This window comes from Prenolepis imparis, unplaced genomic scaffold (genome assembly GCF_030444845.1).
Source record: "Prenolepis imparis isolate NDT839.2.m4 unplaced genomic scaffold, iyPreImpa1.0 SCAF_3, whole genome shotgun sequence".
NCBI classification, from domain to species: Eukaryota; Metazoa; Arthropoda; class Insecta; order Hymenoptera; family Formicidae; genus Prenolepis; species Prenolepis imparis.
The window spans coordinates 13147692-13168779 of NW_028141161.1; the positions used below are offsets into that span (position 1 = coordinate 13147692).

Genomic DNA, 21088 nt, shown 5'->3' on the forward strand with positions numbered 1-21088 from the left:
ACATCGCAAACAACGCGTAAATTGTTATTCTGCTTAGAACATTGCAATGATTGAAGGGAGCTACTCGAAAGTTACTCCCTCGGCTCCGCGAAATTTTTTTTTACAGGGCGCATCCGGGGAGGGAAACAGCCCGACGCGACAGTGGGAGTACGAGATGGGAATTTTATAACGAATAAAATTTTAAGCGCCTTATAAAACCTGGCAAGTGTGCACTAGCAGTCTGTAATATGGGCCGTATATCCGTGCACCGTCTCGTGTACATAAAGTCCATCTCTCCTCTTTTGTCGTTTCCTCCTGAACTCCCTTCCTGCTATTCGCACATCCTCTTTAGAGAATCCCCACTACGGGTTCTTCCTCCTTATGCATTCTCTGCAATATTTATTATTTTGTATTCGCTTTGTTTATTATTTCGTTATGATACAATATATAATCTGCACGATTTTAACGAGCAAGAATTAGTGGATTTTTCAATGATTTTGCACATTCGTGAAGTTCCTGCAATATAATATGCATATAATGATCATATAAAATAATGAATAATAGTCAGAATTTTATGCGAATATTACAAATATAAAGGTCTAAATAAAAAAAATTTTATTGTTCACTTAATTTAAATAATTTTAGAATTGAAATTTTATGAACATCTAATATTTTCGTAATGTTTATTGGTACTTTACGACTCTTAATTACGATAAATAATGCAGGCATGCGCGTAAAACACGACCGATTTCAAACCCAACTTTCCAACACCACCTGGTAGGCACTTAGAATCGAATTAAGAGCCTCGTGTGCAGCATGCTTTTCATATACGAGAGTGCGCGCGCGCATTGCAGTTTTAATGATATTTTGGAATATAAAAATGCCCTCAGCCTAGCTAGACTCTAATTGGCTGACTGGCTATGCCTCTACGAGAACTTCGGTGGCGAGAGTAAATGCACGTGTTATCCGTCTTTCCTTGAGGCCACGTTTCCGAGCAAATAAGGCTAGTACCCTTATTTACTCGCGATATCCTGCGTTGCGTACCGTAGCTACGTACATATAATGTGCTTCTCTATCGAGACGTGGAATATAGCTAAAGGATATAGTAATCTTTTGTACGACGAAGATATAACATCGAGATAAAAAATGCGTTGCTCGTAATTACATCAATATATAATAAATACGCTAACTTTTAATTTTAAAAAATTATGAATTCGATTCCGTATATAGAAATATGAATACAATATAACGCGTAAATTTTATTATAAAATTATATATTACGGATTATATAGAAATTATATATGCAAATATTATAAAGTCTACATAAAAAGATAATTTTATTAAAATCAAAATTATATTTAATATTAATAATTTTAATTTAACTTTAATATGTGTATGATAAAAATTTTCTACACGCTCAGGAATATTGTTGTTTGTTTGTTGAGAGTATAAATTGAAGAAAAATATTCGGCAAATTAAACGCAAGCGATAACGTGCTCGATAATCAATTGTCTACCTTATTATCTGTCATCTGGCCATTTCAATCGACCTTATGTTAGCATCGATAGTTAGTAGCGATAATTTATGCAGCGCATTATACATGTTATCAAAGATTTATAGGATTTTTCTATTGAGATATACATCTCGTGCATTAACTGAAAGAAAATATCAGAATATACATTGGCATGAAAAAATACTTTTGATAGCAAATTACAATGATATATATATATCTACTTGTAAAATATCCCATTCGTCGCACAAGTATCAAATAAATCTCACGATACAGCTCGAGAGCAGGATGGTGTTATCTCGCGACCAAGAATCAGCGTGGTTTTTAATGATCGGCGAAATAACGTGTCGTTAATAAAATTCCTTCGCATTCCATCCGGGGAGACATACGGTGTAACCGGTGTAACGCCGGCGCTAATGCGTCTGAGACGAGATAATAAATTCTTCCGCGTGGAGAATAAAAATTGCGACGTACGTAACGCACCTGCGAGAAAACACCTGCCGAGAGAAATAAGATACAAGAGAAGAGACGCGGTCTCCTGTAAACGCCGTAAAATCTAAATGCTGCCTCGCGCGTCGTCCGCAACCGTACACAGAATGAACGGGCCGTGAAATATTTATCGCTCGCTAGTAGATCACGTTTATTTACGATTTTTACCACGATCCATACGTTCAAGAGAATATCATTCAATCGGATATAGCAATAAATTACGCTCGTCGTGACTAAATCGGTTCTTTTTATTTTTATTTTTTTATATTCGCCATTAAATGTGACGTGCTCGGTCCACCTTCTTCGAGAAGAAAGAGCTCCCTGACAATAAACTAAAAATCAGTTTAGAAGGAACGCACCCAAATATTAAGGTGGCCCTCGCATGATATTATTTCCCGCGTCCGGTGTTATAAAATTCAGTTATGAGGACCGGTCGATAAATTCCGATTGGCCTACCGAAATTTCGACTTCGAATTCGGATACCAGGCGGCCACCGGGAGCGACTGCTCCCCCGCGGATACGCGGGACATTATGCCCTGAAGGTATACCTTATCTATCATAATTCTCGGAAAAACCAGCTCGTATTCCCTCTCCTCTCTTTCTCCCTTTCTCGATATTATTGCATACACGTACGCACACATACGAAAACGCTTGGTAGCTAATGTATGGAAATGCATTCCATTGAACTGCCCTGACCGGTGTCACCGTCAGGGTCACCACCGGGATGTCGCGGATGAGCTTTTTTTTCTGTTGAACCAGTAAATCCGCTTTATTCGTTTCAATAATAAAGATCACCATTTTGACATATCTTCCTGTCCATAGTTCGCCGACTTCTTTTCTATCTGATCTTTATTTTTACACGAAAATTCGAATTTTCCCAAGCATCTCGTCCTCGTTTTCGTTCTAAAATTCTAAAGATTCATCAACGCGTCCTTTCTACCTGAACCTCTGAATTCATTCAAATAAATCCCAATTCTTACATTTGAGGTACATTTTTCTTTAACCGTTCGTTTCAACCGTCATTTTTGATGGTTCTACGCTTTGCTTCGCGGTTATTAACCTTTAGGTTTCCTGAGAAAAAGGGAAGGACGTCGTTTCTCGATTAAAGAATTTTGCGTTTTGAATAGCATCCGGATCAGGCTTACATAAAGATGCTGCGATTAAATATCGTTGGAAATATTTTTAAGAATATCAGTTGCATAAAAATATTTATTTAAAAATAATATATATAATAATATATATTATATTATACTATATTATACAATGAAATTAATTAATTAATACAATTAAAATAATAACGCACACAAACACATAATAATAACAAGTAAGATAATAGAAATAGATCATTTTTATTATTATTCTTAAGATTTATTTTATCTTTTATATATTATTGTTACATTTTTATTAAATATATTATTCATGCGAGTAATATTATATAAGATATTTATGTTTTCTATATATAAATATATTATGTATTATGTTCGTGTATATGTTATTTATTTCAAAATATTCGTATTTCGAAATTTTTTTTCATGATTTATTTACAAGTTTCTTGAGCTCGGAATTAAAACGAACAATCATCGTGCTTCGACGATTTCTTTGCAATAATCTTTATAGAGTCAAATCTTAGGTACGAGGGTGACAATCTTCACCTGGCCGGTTCTTGTCAAAAGGATAGTAAGGTTTCTTGTTTACGCACCTGGATGCCAGGATGTGTGAATGGTCCATAATAATAGCCAAGTTTACACGTGCATGCACGCGGCTGCTTTTAGAAATGTTTCCTCGAAAAGCAAAAGCATAATTCAAAGATGTGAACGGAAAATTATCGGGAAAAATAATCGATTTTTCGCACAGCTTTGTTATAAATAACGCATCTAAAGAGTGATCCTTATTTTAATTCATTATCATATGGATAATCATGATATGGGGTACACAATAAAATAAACGAATTTCTCTACGTTTCATACGACACTCTCTCATACGGTTAATAAAGACACATGGTTGTGGTGTATTAAAGAGAAAGTTCGTATATGCAACATTCGCATAATTATTTTGAATCTTCCTGAAGATTAGAAAATCGCCGCTTCTCACTCCTGCGAGGTGAACGGACGTCGCCTATTGAAGTCAAATGTTAACGCATTGCAGATGCGGAATTATCGGGCCATTAAGCGATTATCGTTAATCGACTCCTCAACAATATTTTAATCTTTAAAAAAGTATTGCATAAACAATAATTAATTCTTCTTTCTAAAATATACATATTTGATTACAATAAACACATAATAATAAAAGCCTTGCGAAATGTCTATCTTTCCTTAATTTTCATCTTAATAGTTTTATTTATTGTGCGCACATTTTATTTACTGTGCCAACAATACGTCATCTTAATTGTTCATTTACATTTGCTCGATTAATTTTGTTTAAAATAAGTTTTTCCGTCGTATCTCAATCGTATCGAATTTCAACGGTATGGGAAGAAATTCTCTAAATTCCATGAGGGAAAGACGATGTCGCGCGATTGCCATCACTGACCATCAGTGTACCATCGCGCAGAAGAAAAGGCCTTTGCACAATGCCAGGCAATAGGAACAGGGAATAGAAAATATCCACCAATAAGAAAATGGAATAGATATTATTCTCTCCTATTGATAGATATTTTCTATTCCCTGTTCCAATTGCCTGTTGCCTGGCATTGTGCAAAGGCTTATAGCCTTCTCGAGTTTCCCTCTCTCTCTCTCCGTTTTTCGGCGTACAGCCGATCGACCTGTCGATCGGCGAGATCGACGTCTGACGATATGGTGCATACGTAGGGTATGTACACTCCGGGGAATTGGTTTCAATTTAAAACGAGCCGCGGACACGGCCTAATCACTATACCGGGGATATTAGCTAATCTCGACCAATTAAACGTAATGGCTGGATTAAGAACGGGTCGCACACGCATGCTAAAATTGAATATTATATAATCCCCGGACGGAACCATGCCACGGCGTTTCCCACGTGCGTTATATATCGCGAACTCTCTCGCTGCCGTCATTAGCTGCTGACTTCTACCTACCTACGATCGCCGTCGCGCGGGCCGCGTGTGTGGGACTCGAGGAAAACGAGACTAACGATCTTCTACGCGAGGAGCGATTTTCTGCGCCGCGCGGAAAGCTTTTGTTGCGTGGACACGAGCTTGTTGCAGGCACTGTGCGGTAATAGAAAGTAACGTTGTAGAGGCTAGAGGGAAAGGGAAAGGGGGAGGAGGAAGGGGACAGGAAACGAGAAATTCACAAATGAAGATAATGATCGTAGGTACGAATCGGTTGTTCATTAAAACAGAGTTGAAAATAATCACACGCTTCTGCAAGATTACGGAAATTTTTTATAGAAATTAACTATCATAAAAAATCTTTTATAGTGTACTATCATCATCGAGAATAAGAAACTTAATAATTTTAATAAAAACTTTTTACACAAAATATATTCACAAAATTGTTATATAAATTTATTTATTGATTAATATAAACATATCAATTTTAATGAAATTAAAACAGCACATACATAAATGTTAAATTTATACTTATAAATAATTATTAATACTTTTTGCGGGGGAGCGTTATTAATGGATTAACTAAAATAATCAAATGAGAGATAATTGCTGACAAGTATAATAAGAGAGAAATGTGGAACGTTAATGCTCTCACAAAGTTAATTATAGTTATAAAGACGATCGCGCTACACGAAAGTTCAGCGTAAACAATTATCGCGAACACATAGCGTCGAACAGTGAAATATAGTTTGTAATAATAGATTGGATCTCCTACCGCGAACGTACCAGATAATAGCTTCTAATAATTGATCACATTGACATCAAGAAAACGTTTCTTTGTCGTGTTTCTGTCGAACTTCTGATATGTATCTTTTCGTGTTACAATTTCCAGAATCGTTACTAATTGTTGGAGTTTATTGTTAAATTTTGAAAACATATAAGTGTGTCAAACATATTTCACGTCAATCATAGTTAGTTTTTATTGGAGATTGCACAGTGTGTATATTATCGTTACTATACTATTATTATTTTGTGAATTTTATAAAGAGGAAAACGATATTAAAAATGAAGAATTTGCACGTAGATCATCGCTTCGATATTCAATTTGACAGATTGACTATATTTTTTAAATCGACATATCTTTCTTCAAATATTATCGTAACATGACAAACTATTTATGCACAATCTATCATAATCTTTTTCATTTTGAAATCAACGTAGCAACATTATTGGACTTTAAAATGTCATAAAATTTTTTCCAACTTAAAAACATATATATATATATATATATATATATATATATATATATATATATATATTCAAGAAACGATAATATAGCTTTGTAAGAGAATCATGTCATTTTAACACAATATGTAATAATCAGATTATTGATAAGATATCGAAGACTATATAGCATAAATAACGTTAACAAAGAATTGACACCTGTGATGTGTGTTTCCGAAGCCAGACACGACGGAGACTTTAGATAGGTTCCGTGAGAGAACGCAGGTTTACTCGATTATCGTACCAGTGCAACGAAACAACTGGGTTTACAAAAAAAAATTAGCAGATAAAGAAAAATTTTATTTAACGCGTTAGCACATTTGTGTTTGCCGTGTCACGTTTACGCTTTTATCAGATCGAGCCCGCGAGGTCCCGAAACAAATGACGATGTTTCGTATTAAGGTTTTGTATTAAAAAGAATATTTTTTAAAAATAATATAGTTTTTAAACTCGATTAATATTTTTTAACAGAAATCAGCTGATCAAAGGATTATTTACTAATTAAATTTTTTAATAAAAATATGTTATAGAAATTAAAACAATAATGTTATAAATAATATGTTATAATACTTTAAAAACTCGAATAATATTTTTTGACAGAAATCAACTGATAACTGTCAAAAATATTAATCGAGTTTAAGGAATTATAATATATTATTTACAACATTATTATTTTAATTCTTATAACATATTTTTATTTTTTAATTTAATTGGCAAATTAACGTTTTAATTAGCTGATTTCTGTCAAAAAGCGAAAGAAGAGAGATACATTGACATCTTGCGAAACATCTCGCGTCCTTCTCGCGTTATCTCCAATTCTTTCACGCTCGAGTGAGCACGGCTCAGAAACTCGAAACGCGCGTCCGAAACTCGATACGCAGATAAAAACTGAGGCAAAAATACATATCCTTCGACAAACTTTTTCTTTCATACATTTTAGTCACCTATACTCGTGATTGCATTCGTATAGTGTAGTTTTGAACGTTCTTTACGAAAGTCTGGCCATTCAAGCGCGTTTGGACAACGATTTCTGAATTATCACGGTTTCTCGTACCATTCTTAAATATCAGAGCGATGAATTTTAATGAATGTTTAATATATATATATATACATATATTGAAAAAATTAATCAGTTTGTTCAAAATAAAATAAAATAAAATAATATATTTTAAATATGTTATAATACTCTAAACCAATATTTTGACAGTTATCAAGCTGATTTCTATCAAAAAATATTAATCGAGGATAAAGTGTGATAACTATTTACAAGATATTACTATTTTAATTTTTATGACATATTATTTTAAAATTTAATTAGCAAATTAACACTTTAATCAGCTGATTTCTCAAAAAATATTAATCGAATTCAAACAAACTTTATATATATATATAGTGCGCACGTAGCTTGTGCTGTTCTAGTTATTAAAAATATCTACGAATCTTGAAAGAACCTTTCCAGCGGCGTTTCCATTTATTACGCGCAAACATTGAAAAAATTTCAATCATAAATTTGCAGCTTACAAAGCGCGACGATTTAAATAACATTGTCTTGAAAATATCAAAATAGATAAGAAAGACGAAAAGCCGCAACCCCTTGCATGTAACGTTGCATGTAACGTTGCATGTTTGTACGTGAAACTCATTCTTTCTATATATTCTGAAAAAATGCGCAGAGGAAGTAATTGAAAACTTAAATGATAACATGGGGTATAACATGAATTAGAGTTACTAGCTATTTTTTCAGTTGCGATTAAATATATAAAGTAAGATATCTGAAACATTTAATCTTGACAAATAATCTTGACTTTGAAAAATTATCATAAAATATTGCTGTATTCTAAAGAGGTTAGATTTTTGCTTTATAGTTAACTGGATAAGTTTTCCCGCGTGTTTTTCTTTGAAAGTAAACTTTGTATTGTGCAAAAATAAATAGCGCTTATTAGGATCTACTTTTTATTGATTTCGCAAAAGTAATTGAAATACTAAACTCCACAAATTTTTTTTCCCCCCCATGTAATTAAAACTCATTTTTATAATTTTTAAAACTTCAAGTTTATTTAGAGCCATCTTAAAAATCGAAAAGATAGAGGCTATGTGATATAAAAAATATGAATATTAAGTTACCCTTGAAAAAAATTACAATTTAAGATTCTAAAAATTCAAGAACGATTTAAAAAAAATTAAGCTTTGATGTCGTGATAATCCATAGATCCAATTAGCTATTCATCGCGCATTCTAGAGTTCCGTAATTCAAAAACCGCAGATCGTAAAGATTTCGAGTTGGAGCAATCCTACGCTCGGAGAGGCGCGAACGGAGAAACAACAAGGGAGATCGGAAATTCGCATCTCGGGATAGCCGACCTAATCCACCAGCGGAAAGATCTCGAGGCACGCTTTGGTCGCCGTGCGGTTTGTCGGCGGTCGAACGACAAGCGTTCCCCAAACACAGAGGGACAAGGCCAACCCCCGGGGGTAGCAGGCAACAAGTGACCACAGAGCAGACATACACGAACAACACCCGTGAGCGCTTTTACTTCCCCAGCTCGCTCTCTTTCTTTATCTATTTCTTCTTTTCTCTTTCACCTTCGTGGCTGTCGACCAGCCGGTCGTCGTTCGTCGACGACAATCGATATATCGATCGTCCACGGAAACCCGACGTTAGGTCGGGCACACGTGAGAGTAGGAACACTAACGTGTATACGTACATCGATGAGGGGACCGAAGGACGAGAGCGGATCCGTTGCCTTACGTGGGTTGTGGTAGGCCACGGACATCCGTTCATCTGTCTTTCGCGCCCTTTGAAGGTCCGCTATCGATGGTGAGCTCTTTCTATCTTGAAGAGCGAGCTATGATTGCGCGAAAGTGAAATATCGTATTACGCATCGTACGAATGTACCGATTTTTCTTTCGGTTGATTCTTGCTGCGCTTTCTTCATCTTACAAATGCATCTCGGTGAAAATTAAATCCTTTTAAATTCTTTTTTAGTAGAAAGTTTTATCTGGTGCGATGAAGACTAGCATATTACCGTAAAATATGTTGCAAGTTGTTTGCATAATTTAAGAAAATTAAATTTTAAATCACATTTACATAATGTTTTATATTTTATAATATCATATCAGATAATAATCATCTTATTAAGATGAGGTTATATATAAACCTATTTTAATGATTTTTATATACATAGTAATGCAGTTTTATGTTTAATATATTATCATATTTTTATTGCTGTACTATAACGTTCATTTATTATTCACTTATTCATTTCTATGTTTACAATTATTATTACATATTATTATTATAATTAGAGCTTTTTCTATAAACTTTAAAATGCAATTAAATAATATATTTTTAATGATTATCTTATTTTAACGATAAATATCATTGATAGAAATTGCAAATTTGATTATATACATAAAGTCAAATTTTTAATATCTATCAATGATATTTATTTAATATCCCAGGAATCTATTAAGCCATTTAATTTTTTTTAAAATCAATCTTTGGCCGGCCTAATTTCAGAAAGAAACAATATAAGAATCTCGCATAAAATTTTCTTATATCTTCTTTAATGACTTCTCTAATGAGAAATCCACGTTGCGTAAATTTTGGTTACTGACCAAACAAAGATATAAGCTATGATAAAATGAAAGCAGAATGAGCGATAAGGAATAGAGGGAGAGAGAGCGAAAGAGCAAAAGAGCCCGGACGATAAAAGGGTCGAAAACCGGAAGTTCGTTAGCCGCGTGAACGGAGGAGACGCGGTGGCCGCTGGCTAAGGGAAAACACCGCCCCCACGACGGTATTTCTTTCGGGTTTTACACGGCGGCGTCTCGACGTGGCAATGTTTTAGCGTATTGATCCGTTGGAGGTTTAGTCGAGTCGGTGGTAAGAGAACCAACGCGGCTAGAGCCAGCGGGTTAGTGACGAAGGGGTGGGAGATGGTTGCCGTCACGATGGTGGTAGAACGGTCAACCGGGGTTGCGGGAAGGGAAAGGGGGTAAAAACTGGACGGCGGCACTTACTCGCTCATAATCACCCCCCTAGCCACTCCAACCACCCTCGACACCACCCCGGCGTTAGTGCTTCGCTGCACTCTCATCGACACACGTAACGGGTTTCGCCTTTACGTAGGTCTGCTGCGCTCGCGTGTGTGTTTGTAACTATGTGTGTATACGTATATACGAGGTAAACACACGAAGGCGACGGACATCCAACCCCAATGTACGTGCGACGATTAGGAGCCGCGTGCGAGCATTAGCTTCGAATAGTTACGTGCGATCGGCGGCGGCCGGTCGATCCCGAAATAAGGCGAATTGGTATTTCTGTAGAACAGGAAAGAGTGGAATAAGCCGCGTGAAATTTTACACATACAATTTTTATTTATTGTCATGTTTAATAATATTATTTTAATATTATTAATGATATTTTCTAACATATGTTCCTAAGTCTTCGATAACTGTTTGAAAAATGATTGCATAAACATGTCTTACAACTAGAACATTAAATTTTATCGTGAGAATTTTATTGCGGGAAAAAGGAAATTCTTTTTATCTAAAATATGCTACTTCTCTTTTATTCTACAGTAATATATACTCTTTCAATCTTTCTTTATAAATATTTATACTTTAATTTCTTTTGTCTGTGTGTTGTGCGAATAGAATAATTTTCAAATTTTAGAGATATTTTTTCATTTGAAGAACATTGTATATATATGAACATTGTTCTCTTCTATTTTCTAGCATACACAAAGCCTATTTAAATATGTAAATTTGTCGTGCATTCTTTATAAAAAAATCCTGAAATGAAAGAAGAAAAAGAATTACAGTCTCCAAGTAAGGAAGAACACGGTTTTTATCTTAATAGCTTAATAGCTTTTCCTCTTTTTATAGTAAAATTTAATGCAAGAGAGACCCTTCATAATAACGGGGATATAGCAGTGATACCGATGAGGGATCATAATTAACCCCTCGAATCAACCCAACCATTATCATCCCCTTCCTCGATAGTATCGCTTGTTCGATATACTTCAGGCGAGTTGGCGTCCAGTTAGATTTTACCAAAGTTAAAAACTCTGCGATTTTATATATATAAATAATAGTTATATAAATAATTGTAACCTTCTCTAAATCTTTATTTGATGAGACCACGTATCACTCTTGCCCCGGCAACCGACTTTTACACAAATGTTCTTACACGCGATCTTGAATCTCGCGCTTCGATCTCGTCTCAGAATTATATCGCAGCATTGCGGAGTGGCGTTCAAATTTCTGGCCTCGCGGTTCTTCGTAAAACAGCGAGCATTTCCCTTCGGGGCGAAGAGCAAACATCGCATCAGCTGCGAGCATCGTTTCGCGTCGATGTTGCATATCTATTACTTAAAGGTAGCAATTCTCAGAAAAACGTTACGAGTTCGCAGCTCCGCCGACAACGACGTGGCGATCGCGACGTGAATCGATAGACACTCGACAATATAGACGCGGCGTCTTACGTTTAAACGAAACGCCGAGGCCCTACAAAGAGAGAGGTAAACCGAGAAAGAAAGAGAGAGAGAGAAAAGAGAGCCACCCTCTCGTTACATATGCACACCCTTAAATAATTGCGGCTCGTTCGCGCAAATTATCCCAGGGTTTCCGCATCCGACCAAAGTAAAATATAATAACACGGCTGGCTCGTCGCGCGCGTGCGTGCACGTAAATGCGAGTGTCTTTCTCGCCTCGTCTGGACGATTTGCTCTTGCGCGCGTTTGTGCCCATGTTCGTGCGCGACCGATCGCTTTCACATATAAATAGGTTTAAGTATCTGAACACTTACACGAAACACCAAGTGTGAACGTGTGTTTAAATCCTCAAGTTGTCGTAAAATTCCCAGAGAAGAGGGGGAGGGAAGTAATAAACATCCGTGTTGCGCGATAATCCACATTCTCACACGCGCATCTCAGCCAACAAGGTCTAAATGACAGAGAAATTGACTGACAAGGACCAGATTCAGCTGCATCATGCATACGTTCGCATGATGAGGTGTACTCTGCATAATCAAAACAGAATTTTTCGCTTATTTTCACTTAATGATAATGTCCCGTCATAAATCATAAAAATTATGGATAAAATTAAAGCAATTTATTCTGACTTTGACATACTGATGTTAAAAAAATTTTCACAAAGCGTTAAAGATTTTTATTATTTTATATTATTTATTATTTATTTTATATTGTTATATTTATTTTATATTAGAGAGGCAAATTTTACTCTCTCATGTCGCGTGCAAACAGTACGTTGCGTGAAATTGTGTTACGTTGAATTGTTTTTACCTCTTGAATCATTTCCTAGTGCTATTTCTTTTTATCTTTATGTTGGATCTGAATTTTGTAAAACATTACATTGAGTTTGTCATGACTATTACGTCCTTATTTAAGAACGCCTGAAAAGAATTATTCGAACCTAGCGTTTGCATGTATGTGTGTTCGTGTTTTAGGATTTTAATTTGCACAAAAGAAAGAACTAATGTAGCAATATGATTATAGATGTATTTATGAAAGTATTAAATTTTTATTCTTACAAATCTTTTTTGTTTGTTTCAGAACGAGCTTCCAGTTCTATGCTGGCGAACTTATTCGGTGAGTCAATATTGTCATAATTCTTGTTGAGCGTATAAAGCGACATTGTTTATATAGAACTTGTAAACCACTCTCTATGACACTAGTATATTTATATAACATGAAATAATGAGCGGAAATCTATTATACGAAATTATTTTACATATGAATAACTCGCGCATAAATCTTATCTCAGGCGAACGTTAAGGAAAACCCTGGTATACTATTTTTCACCCCGCGATACTAACAGAGATAGATAATTAAATTTCACGATGTTGTGTGCTGCTCAATATAATGAGCGCTGCTAATTTAAAATTTTTCCCATTTCTTTGAATTTGCAATCTAACATATACGCGCAAACGAGTTTTGCTCAGGAATAATTTACAACCCTTTCCGAGAAGCAGCAACATATTTCCGTCACTTTGAAATCGAGATGCCACTCGTGCATTATCGACAGGTCGTCCTCGTTTGCTACACACAGAGTTTTCGTTTTTTCACTCAAACTATCCGCAATCGGGAGGAGCGTGAAGGGAAGCTAAGGGCGGTTGACGCGGTGTAAACGCAGGCGTGTAACACACCCGAGGTGGTCGTTGGGACGCGCGCGCGATTACTTACTCCGCGCCGGCGAATTAACGACGAATCACCGATGGGAGAACCGGTTGCCGGTCTCGAACGAACGGCACGCAGCTTAACGACTTCTCTCTCTCGGCTTCAACGGGCATTCCAACGGCACGAGTTTGCCCCGCGACGCGAATTAATGGAAACACGCCGCGGCATGCCGCGTATGCGCTGATAAAGCGGAACGTACGTCCTCTCTATACCTCTCTATCTCGCCGTCACGAATCGTTATGTTCCGTCGCGTTCGGTATATTAAGCGATTACTAGTGCGATATTTTTCTTTCCTTAAAAAAAAAAAAAAAATATTGGAGCAGGAAGTGCGCGCAGAAAAAATTAGAGATTTATTAATTACGTAGTCGGAATTAATTCTGTACTTTAATCATGATTATTATAATCGGAATTTAGCTAATGCACTTATATAATGGTTTACTCAATCCTAAGCTAATAATTTTTAGCAGAACGCATTTAAAGAATCAAGTAAAAAAAATTATATTTTTATTAATATTAAAATTCTGCCAAGATACATAAATATTTTGGCTTTAGAAATTCCTCGATAATTTAATTAATGTAAAATGACTAATGACATAACATATAGTAATTACGCTGATTTGTATTTCATTGTCGGAAAGTTTCTGTTGATTTAATTGCTATAGCTCTATATTCAAAGAAAACACATGTTTTTCCATGTGTTATTTATGCATCGCATAGGTTGATATACATAATCCGATTTATTCGGAAAATTCTGAAATAGTATTCGAAAATCGATTAATTTCGATGGTACAATGTTGAAACGAATTAATAGAAACTTCGTCTAAATTAGATCACACGCTGATGCAATAGGTCAACTATTTCTATACTACTTCTGTCTGTTCTTTCGTGATATATTTCACTGTATGTGAAATTAAGCGATTCCGCATTCACGCATGAGCGCGATCACCGTACACCGAATTATCGGTTGCATAAATTACATGGAATAAGACGAAACGTGAAGGAACGCATGTAATCGATCATAACTGTCTTTTTGCCGCTGAATATTCCTTTTTGCAGCAAATAATCTTTCAGCAATCATAAATACTCGTCGCGAGATCTTCGTTCGCTCATTAATGAAATAACTGGTGCCTTTCTGTGTAATACGTTGGCCCGTTATATCTATAACTTAAAATGACTAATTCTCTAATCAATGAGAAATTTTAGGAAATAAATTATAAATATATATATATATATATATTTATTTATTTAGAGACAAGACATTTGTAAAAATTGACGGCAATTAAGTGAAATTGTATTTTACGCCAATAGATTAAAATATATATACATATTATAATTGGAGAATAAAATATATTAAATATAAATATAAATTAAATATAAATTATCGAGAAATTAGAGATAGTTGTAAATATATATAGAATATATAGAAAAAAAATACATGCAAATAATCATAAATTGCAAATTTACACGAATGAGTATTTACTCTAAAAACCATCTTGTTTGCTCGATTGCGGCTTTAAGGATTTTCTCGCGATTTCGGATAAAAATTAAGCCCCTCCATCCTAAAAGTGATGAGGGTTAATTGGATTTAGTTTATCAGATCTGAACCGGGGACTCTTAGTTACAGCCATATTTCGCGAGTGGGTCGGCTCGCGACAATATAGCAAATTAGGTTGCTTCGTCTCGCCTTTTATAACCCCGACGACTCTGGGACATTCCGATGGCACGAGTTCGCCTTGCAACGCGAATTAATGGAAACAAGCCGCGGTATGCCGTACGCGCGTGCTGACAAACCGGAACGTTTGCCATTTCGCGTCCGCATCCTTCGCGCCTTCCCTCTTCCCGACAATTCCGATGCGTTTGGATTAACTGATTTCGTGTTCATGCGCGCGTGGAAAAGTGTAAAAAAATAGAGACACGGCACCCCTAATGTTACGTTAACATTTGTAACGCGTGCCACAAATACCGAGAATATTTTAATACTCACATTTTCGAAATGCTTTCTTTCTGGGACATTTCTTAATTAGTATCTCTAGACTCGTTGAAATAAAAGCACCCAATGCAAATTAATTAACGTTCGTAAATTTTTATTATCTCGTTTATTTTTCAATTCATTAGAGGAATGATTGTAATTCTTGATACAGTAAGCAATGATAATAATCAAACTTATTATTATTATTGTTGTTATATATTTTAATGGTAGAAAAATTTAAATTTTATAATTTGTTCACAATACTTGTACCAATTACAACAGATATCACTTCAAACTACGAAGTAATCAGTGTCAATATGATTATTTAGCACATTCAAATTTTATTGAAATTAATTCGAACATAGTGTAAATATTGAAATAAATTTGAAGTATTATTTCAAATACTGCAATTAAGAGAAAAAAAATATATATATATCACATTTTCTGTATGTTATAAAAAAAACTAGGAATATCCTGTAAGACTACGTAATAACGTTGCGTTTGATTTAAATAAATTTTAAAATTAAAGTTATTCCATGTTGTTGCGATAACGGTAATTCATTGAATTAAATGAAAATTGGTCGCTTGAAAGCGATTAGAGGAGCCGTGATCGTCTCGAGTCGGTGATTTGTTCGATGTAAATGTGTCGGCTCTCGAATCAGATTTAAAAATTCGCTGTCTCGGGTGGCAATAACATCGTCGCGATTTTGTAAAGAGTTAACTTACCTCAAATTACCTAACGACTTCGTCTCTCGGCTTCGACAAGCGTTCCAATAGCATGAGTTTGTCCGGCGACAGAATAAATGGAAACACGACGGTACGCCATAAGCACTGATAAACCGGAACATCCGTTCAACGCACCATCCTATTCACATTACTGCCTCAGCACATTCTACATCAAACGATTTAATCCCTACGCTCGAACGATGCTATGTTAAAAAGAGCCTCGCGCGTATCTTCAAACTTTAGACACAATAAACTTTCGACAGTTATTTATCCATTATATGACGACTCGTTTACACAGTCGTAATCTTAATTTAAATATTTATCGATTAAAGGGATTAATTCATATTCATATCGCATAGTGTGTATAGATAGAGGGTTCGAAATTAAAAGAAGAATACAGGCGAAATATATATAAATAATATCTATGAGAGAAATAGCGTAAGAAACCTCTCCCTCGCGTGTTCTCCACATATTACCATTTATTTAATTCGCGCGCACAAGAACCTTTTCAACGCCGTCGAAAAGCGTTACCAAAATGTAAAATCTTGCACTTTGCACCGTTTCTCACACGACTCTTATCGATAAAATGTAATTTCTAACAAAACGTCAGATAACTTCCAACATTGCCGTAGACAGGCTAACGACTTCTCCGCTTGACTTTAATGGACATTCCACGGCACGATTTTACTCGGCGATTTGAATTAATGGAAACACGCTGGCATCCCATTTGCACTGATAAAGCGGAACGTCCTTCTCGTCTTTTCCCCTTTCTTTCTTTCTCGCTCTCTTATGCTTTCTCTCTCCCTCTCCTTCACACACACTCGCTTTCTCTCTTTCATGTTACAAGTTTAGCTCTCTATCATCTATCTGGACGATTTCAAACACGTTTCACGTCACGTCGCCAATGCCGACGTTATTAAGCGATTACGCGTTAGCTTCAGCCTAAGTAAGGTCTGCGCGCGAAGCGTATGCGTATTAATCGCGTGAAAAGTTTCGCACGAGCGCCCAAAGCGTATCCGCCGCGAATTCAGTTAAAGCGCGAAAATCGACGTGCGCGATTACAGCCGGAAAACAAACAATCACGGTGAAGTTCTGCATAACGGTCTCTCGAAGCGCTTAGAATTTCAATGAAAAGCTTTAATTGAATTGTTACGACTAATTTTTATCACACATAAAAATGCAATAAAATAAAGTGATTAAATACACAATATTATCTCTTATATATTTGTTTTAATATTTCGAACAAGTCATCTTCGATAATTATGATGTAGGTGGTCATCTATCGACGTTTGAATACGGAAAGAGAGTTCCGATACTCTGTATGTGACTGTTAAATGCACATAAATTCGCAATATATTATCAAATAAATATATTCTTAAATTTTATTAATTCATTAGATTATTTATTCTAAAGAGACTAATCGTCCATAAATGCCTAAATTTATCATCATTAATTTCATTAATTACTAGTTTTACATATTCATGAATAAAATCATGATTTACTATAATCGCTTAGTATTTTAGTAGATTAGGTTAACTGTATATTTACTGTCACAAAAAAATATAAAATTAAAAATACAAGGAACGAATTATAAAATTATACTGTTGTCGCGACTAGGATGCGTGCGACGTTAATTTATAATACATAGTCAGCGAGTCGAGAATGGTAATTCGCGATAATCCGGAATGCCGAACCGCACACTTGAGAGTCGTCTCGATAACGATCGTCATGACGATTAATCTGGTGCTGGTAGAAATTGCCAGAGGTGACGTGGCGACACGGGCGGGCACACGCAGCTCCGGCGTTAAATTATTTCTGACGCAAATTAACCGGCCAGAGCGGATAAAGCTACGCGCTTGCGTGCGGGCTGAAACGTTGGCGGTATGATCCCGCGACAGAAGCGAGGAGGAAGCTAAAGAGGAAACGAAGCGCCGAGAGCGAAGGAACTGAAGCGAGATGGACAACGAGCAGCGGTAATCCGAGTCACCGTATTGTTTCACCGACGGAAGTCATTCTTTTATTATGGGACACTTCCGGCGCCGTATATATGGGAGCACGTCCACGTTCCTGTTTACAAAATATACATACAACGTGAATACGTTTCCACGAAATCCGTGTTCTTGATAATTTTCAAATTACCGTAAAACACAGATCCTTTGTTCTTGTTATTTAGTAACAGAAAAACTATACGAAATTTTTTATATATAATTATTTTTAATTTAAGAAAATTTAATTCTAATTTTAATCACTTTATTTTATTGCATTTTATCGTTTTTATATTTGAGAAGATTGGTTTCAAAATCGTAAAAGAATCCATAGCTGAAATATGAATCGATACAAAGTATGAAACATATCTTATTGCACGACATATAGGTTCACGTAGGAAAGACTTGATAATTCGTTCGAGAGCAACCGTTTCGGGACAAACACGAAATGATCTTTCGATTTTTACATGCGACTGGGAATATGTAACACGCAATCGCCTCCCGCGTGGCAACGTCCACCGTGTAATTAAGGTGACCACGTTAATTTTTATAAGGGAAGAAAAAAAAAAGATAAGGGACGAGAGAGAAAATCGGCGCGCCGCCGCGTCGCGTCGCGAGGCGTGCTCGAGTGCGTTTCTGTCGCTTCGCTGGCCTAATTGTGCCCCACGAATTCCGGTAATTATCATAATTGCCCGCCGGCCCCGTCACGCCCGAATCGAGACTCGGTACGCTCTATAGGCACGGTCGTTCGCTGATGCGGTCGCAACATAGCCGGCGGGACCTCGATTCTCGTTTTGTGTCCTCTCTCTCTCTTTCGGCATTGCCGATGCCGCCGCCGCCGATTTCGTGCGTCTTTTGCACTTGGCAATTTCGGAAATGAGAACATAATTGCCAGATTGGCATCCATGTCGCCGGGATCGCGCAGAAAAAAGCGGTGTTCGCACTCGCTTTCCTCGCCGCATATATGTAAGTCAGACACTTCTCGTGCGTTTGCTTATGAAACTCTACACCGGTCGCGATGAAATTATTAACGCGCGACGTGAAGATAATTTCATCGGCAAAAGTATGCAAATCTGAACTGGTTGTTGAATTGATTCGAAGAATTCATTCACGTAACAATACACTTTTTAATTTTATATTGTCGCAAATATTGAAAAGTATATTTAAAAAATTATACTTTATTAAGCTGTGTATGATATTCATATTATAAAATATTAAACACGAGGAAACTTTTACTATAAATTAGAGCAAAACGAAATAAACAATTTTTTAGGCTTAAAACGCATATATCATATTAAATTAAATAGCACACTAAAGAAAAAATTTTTGAATTTAGCTTAAAATAATCTATTGTCATTACTGTTTAATTTTTTTTTTTTTTTTATATCATCTTTAATGCACAAAAATAGCGTTGATTAAAATTTCTGGAACAGCTTCGGACAGCAGATTATTACAGCGCCGACAGAAAAAGATATTCTCCACACTCTATTATTTTTCTGTCTGGCTCACAACCGTACGATTTGTATAATTCATGCCAGCTAGATAACGCGCATCCTCCGACGTTGAACGAGGTATGAGATTGACATTTGATCCGAGAACGAAAACGCTCGGGCAAATGTGTTAGAATTAATTATTCGGCGAACGCTATTTGTACAGCGGAGAATCAAACGATTGATCAAACGTTGCTACGGAATCGATCAATCTATAACCTGTACACGCGTTCGCTGGGAGTTATAAATTTACACCGGCTATTAAAGGGATCTCCCGAACCTTATCGTTCATTTATAACTGTCTGCTAACGTCTCATTAACCTCCCGCTTCCCGGAACAAAATGCGCGGGAGATAGAGTCACTGATCTCGAAATATCCGCGAGAGCTAAAAAGGAGAGGCAGGAAGATGAAGTAGAATAGAGGAAGTAGTGGAGGGACAACAGATTCGTTCTAGTTGAGAGATCCGAAATGCCTTCGCATGTAGCGGCCGGATGTCGCGATAATTAATTAACAACGAAAAAAGAAAAAGGGATAAAATATTTGTATAGGAGGAAAATACCGGTCGAATCTCTTCCGGAAGAGAGACTCATATATCTGCAAATATTTCAAGAATATTGAGAGATAAGTGCGCTGTACTATAGGGAATGAATAGGGAATACTTTGATACGCTAAAGATGTGTATGTGTGTGTGTGTGTATAATACCTTTTTTAGAACAGACGAAACCACAACCGCGTTTGTGATCAATGATGCCTCATTCTCGCCGGCAAAGCGTCAGCTTGCCAACGTTAATTATCCCGGAAATTAATTACCGACGACAAATGCACTCCGCGATATTGTACCGTTCTCTCAGACACGTCCGGACGCCGGACACGCCATATCGAGCTGCTTTTCTGCAAAGACACATTATAAGTTTTTTCTCCGGGGTTAATTTCACCGGCGATAGCGAAATCCTTTCCTTCCTCCCTTTCCCCTGCCTCTCCTCTCGCTTCCACCCTCGTTTTACCGTCCTGCTCCGGCTTTTATTCCAGCACCCTCGTCTCACCCTCGGTCAGCTCGAACTAAGAGCGGCTAAGAGTCGGTAGGAGCGTCTCTATGGTTAATTAAACGCATAGATCACCCCCTTTCTCTATCGCAATCTCCACCGACTCCTCACCCTCCGGCCGCCCACACCAGACTTCTTCTTCTTCTTCTTCTTCGGCAACCCCACGAATGCGCGCACACTTCTTTCGCATTATAAGCGTGCGTGTGCATGCTCCTTTATAACGGCAGTGCTGTAAAGAAACTTTTCAGCGAATTTTTGACATACATAATTGTCGGATATACGATTGTTTGCGAGCTATAATTTACAGAGATAAAATAACAGAATTATTAGCAAAAATGCAATAACAGAGATAAAGAGGTAAAATATTTGTATTAATT

General features: G+C 36.4%; 1 protein-coding gene across 9 annotated transcripts in view; it reads left to right on the forward strand.

The window, feature by feature from the left end:
- Positions 1-21088, forward strand: part of Zfh2 (Zn finger homeodomain 2) — a 386236-nt gene that overhangs the window by 194044 nt on the left and 171104 nt on the right. For all 9 annotated transcript variants that reach the window (XM_083034260.1, XM_083034259.1, XM_083034256.1 and 6 more), the window contains one exon: positions 12875-12910. The gene's annotated coding sequence lies outside the window, so the exon portion shown is untranslated. The remainder of the gene's footprint in view (positions 1-12874; positions 12911-21088) is intronic.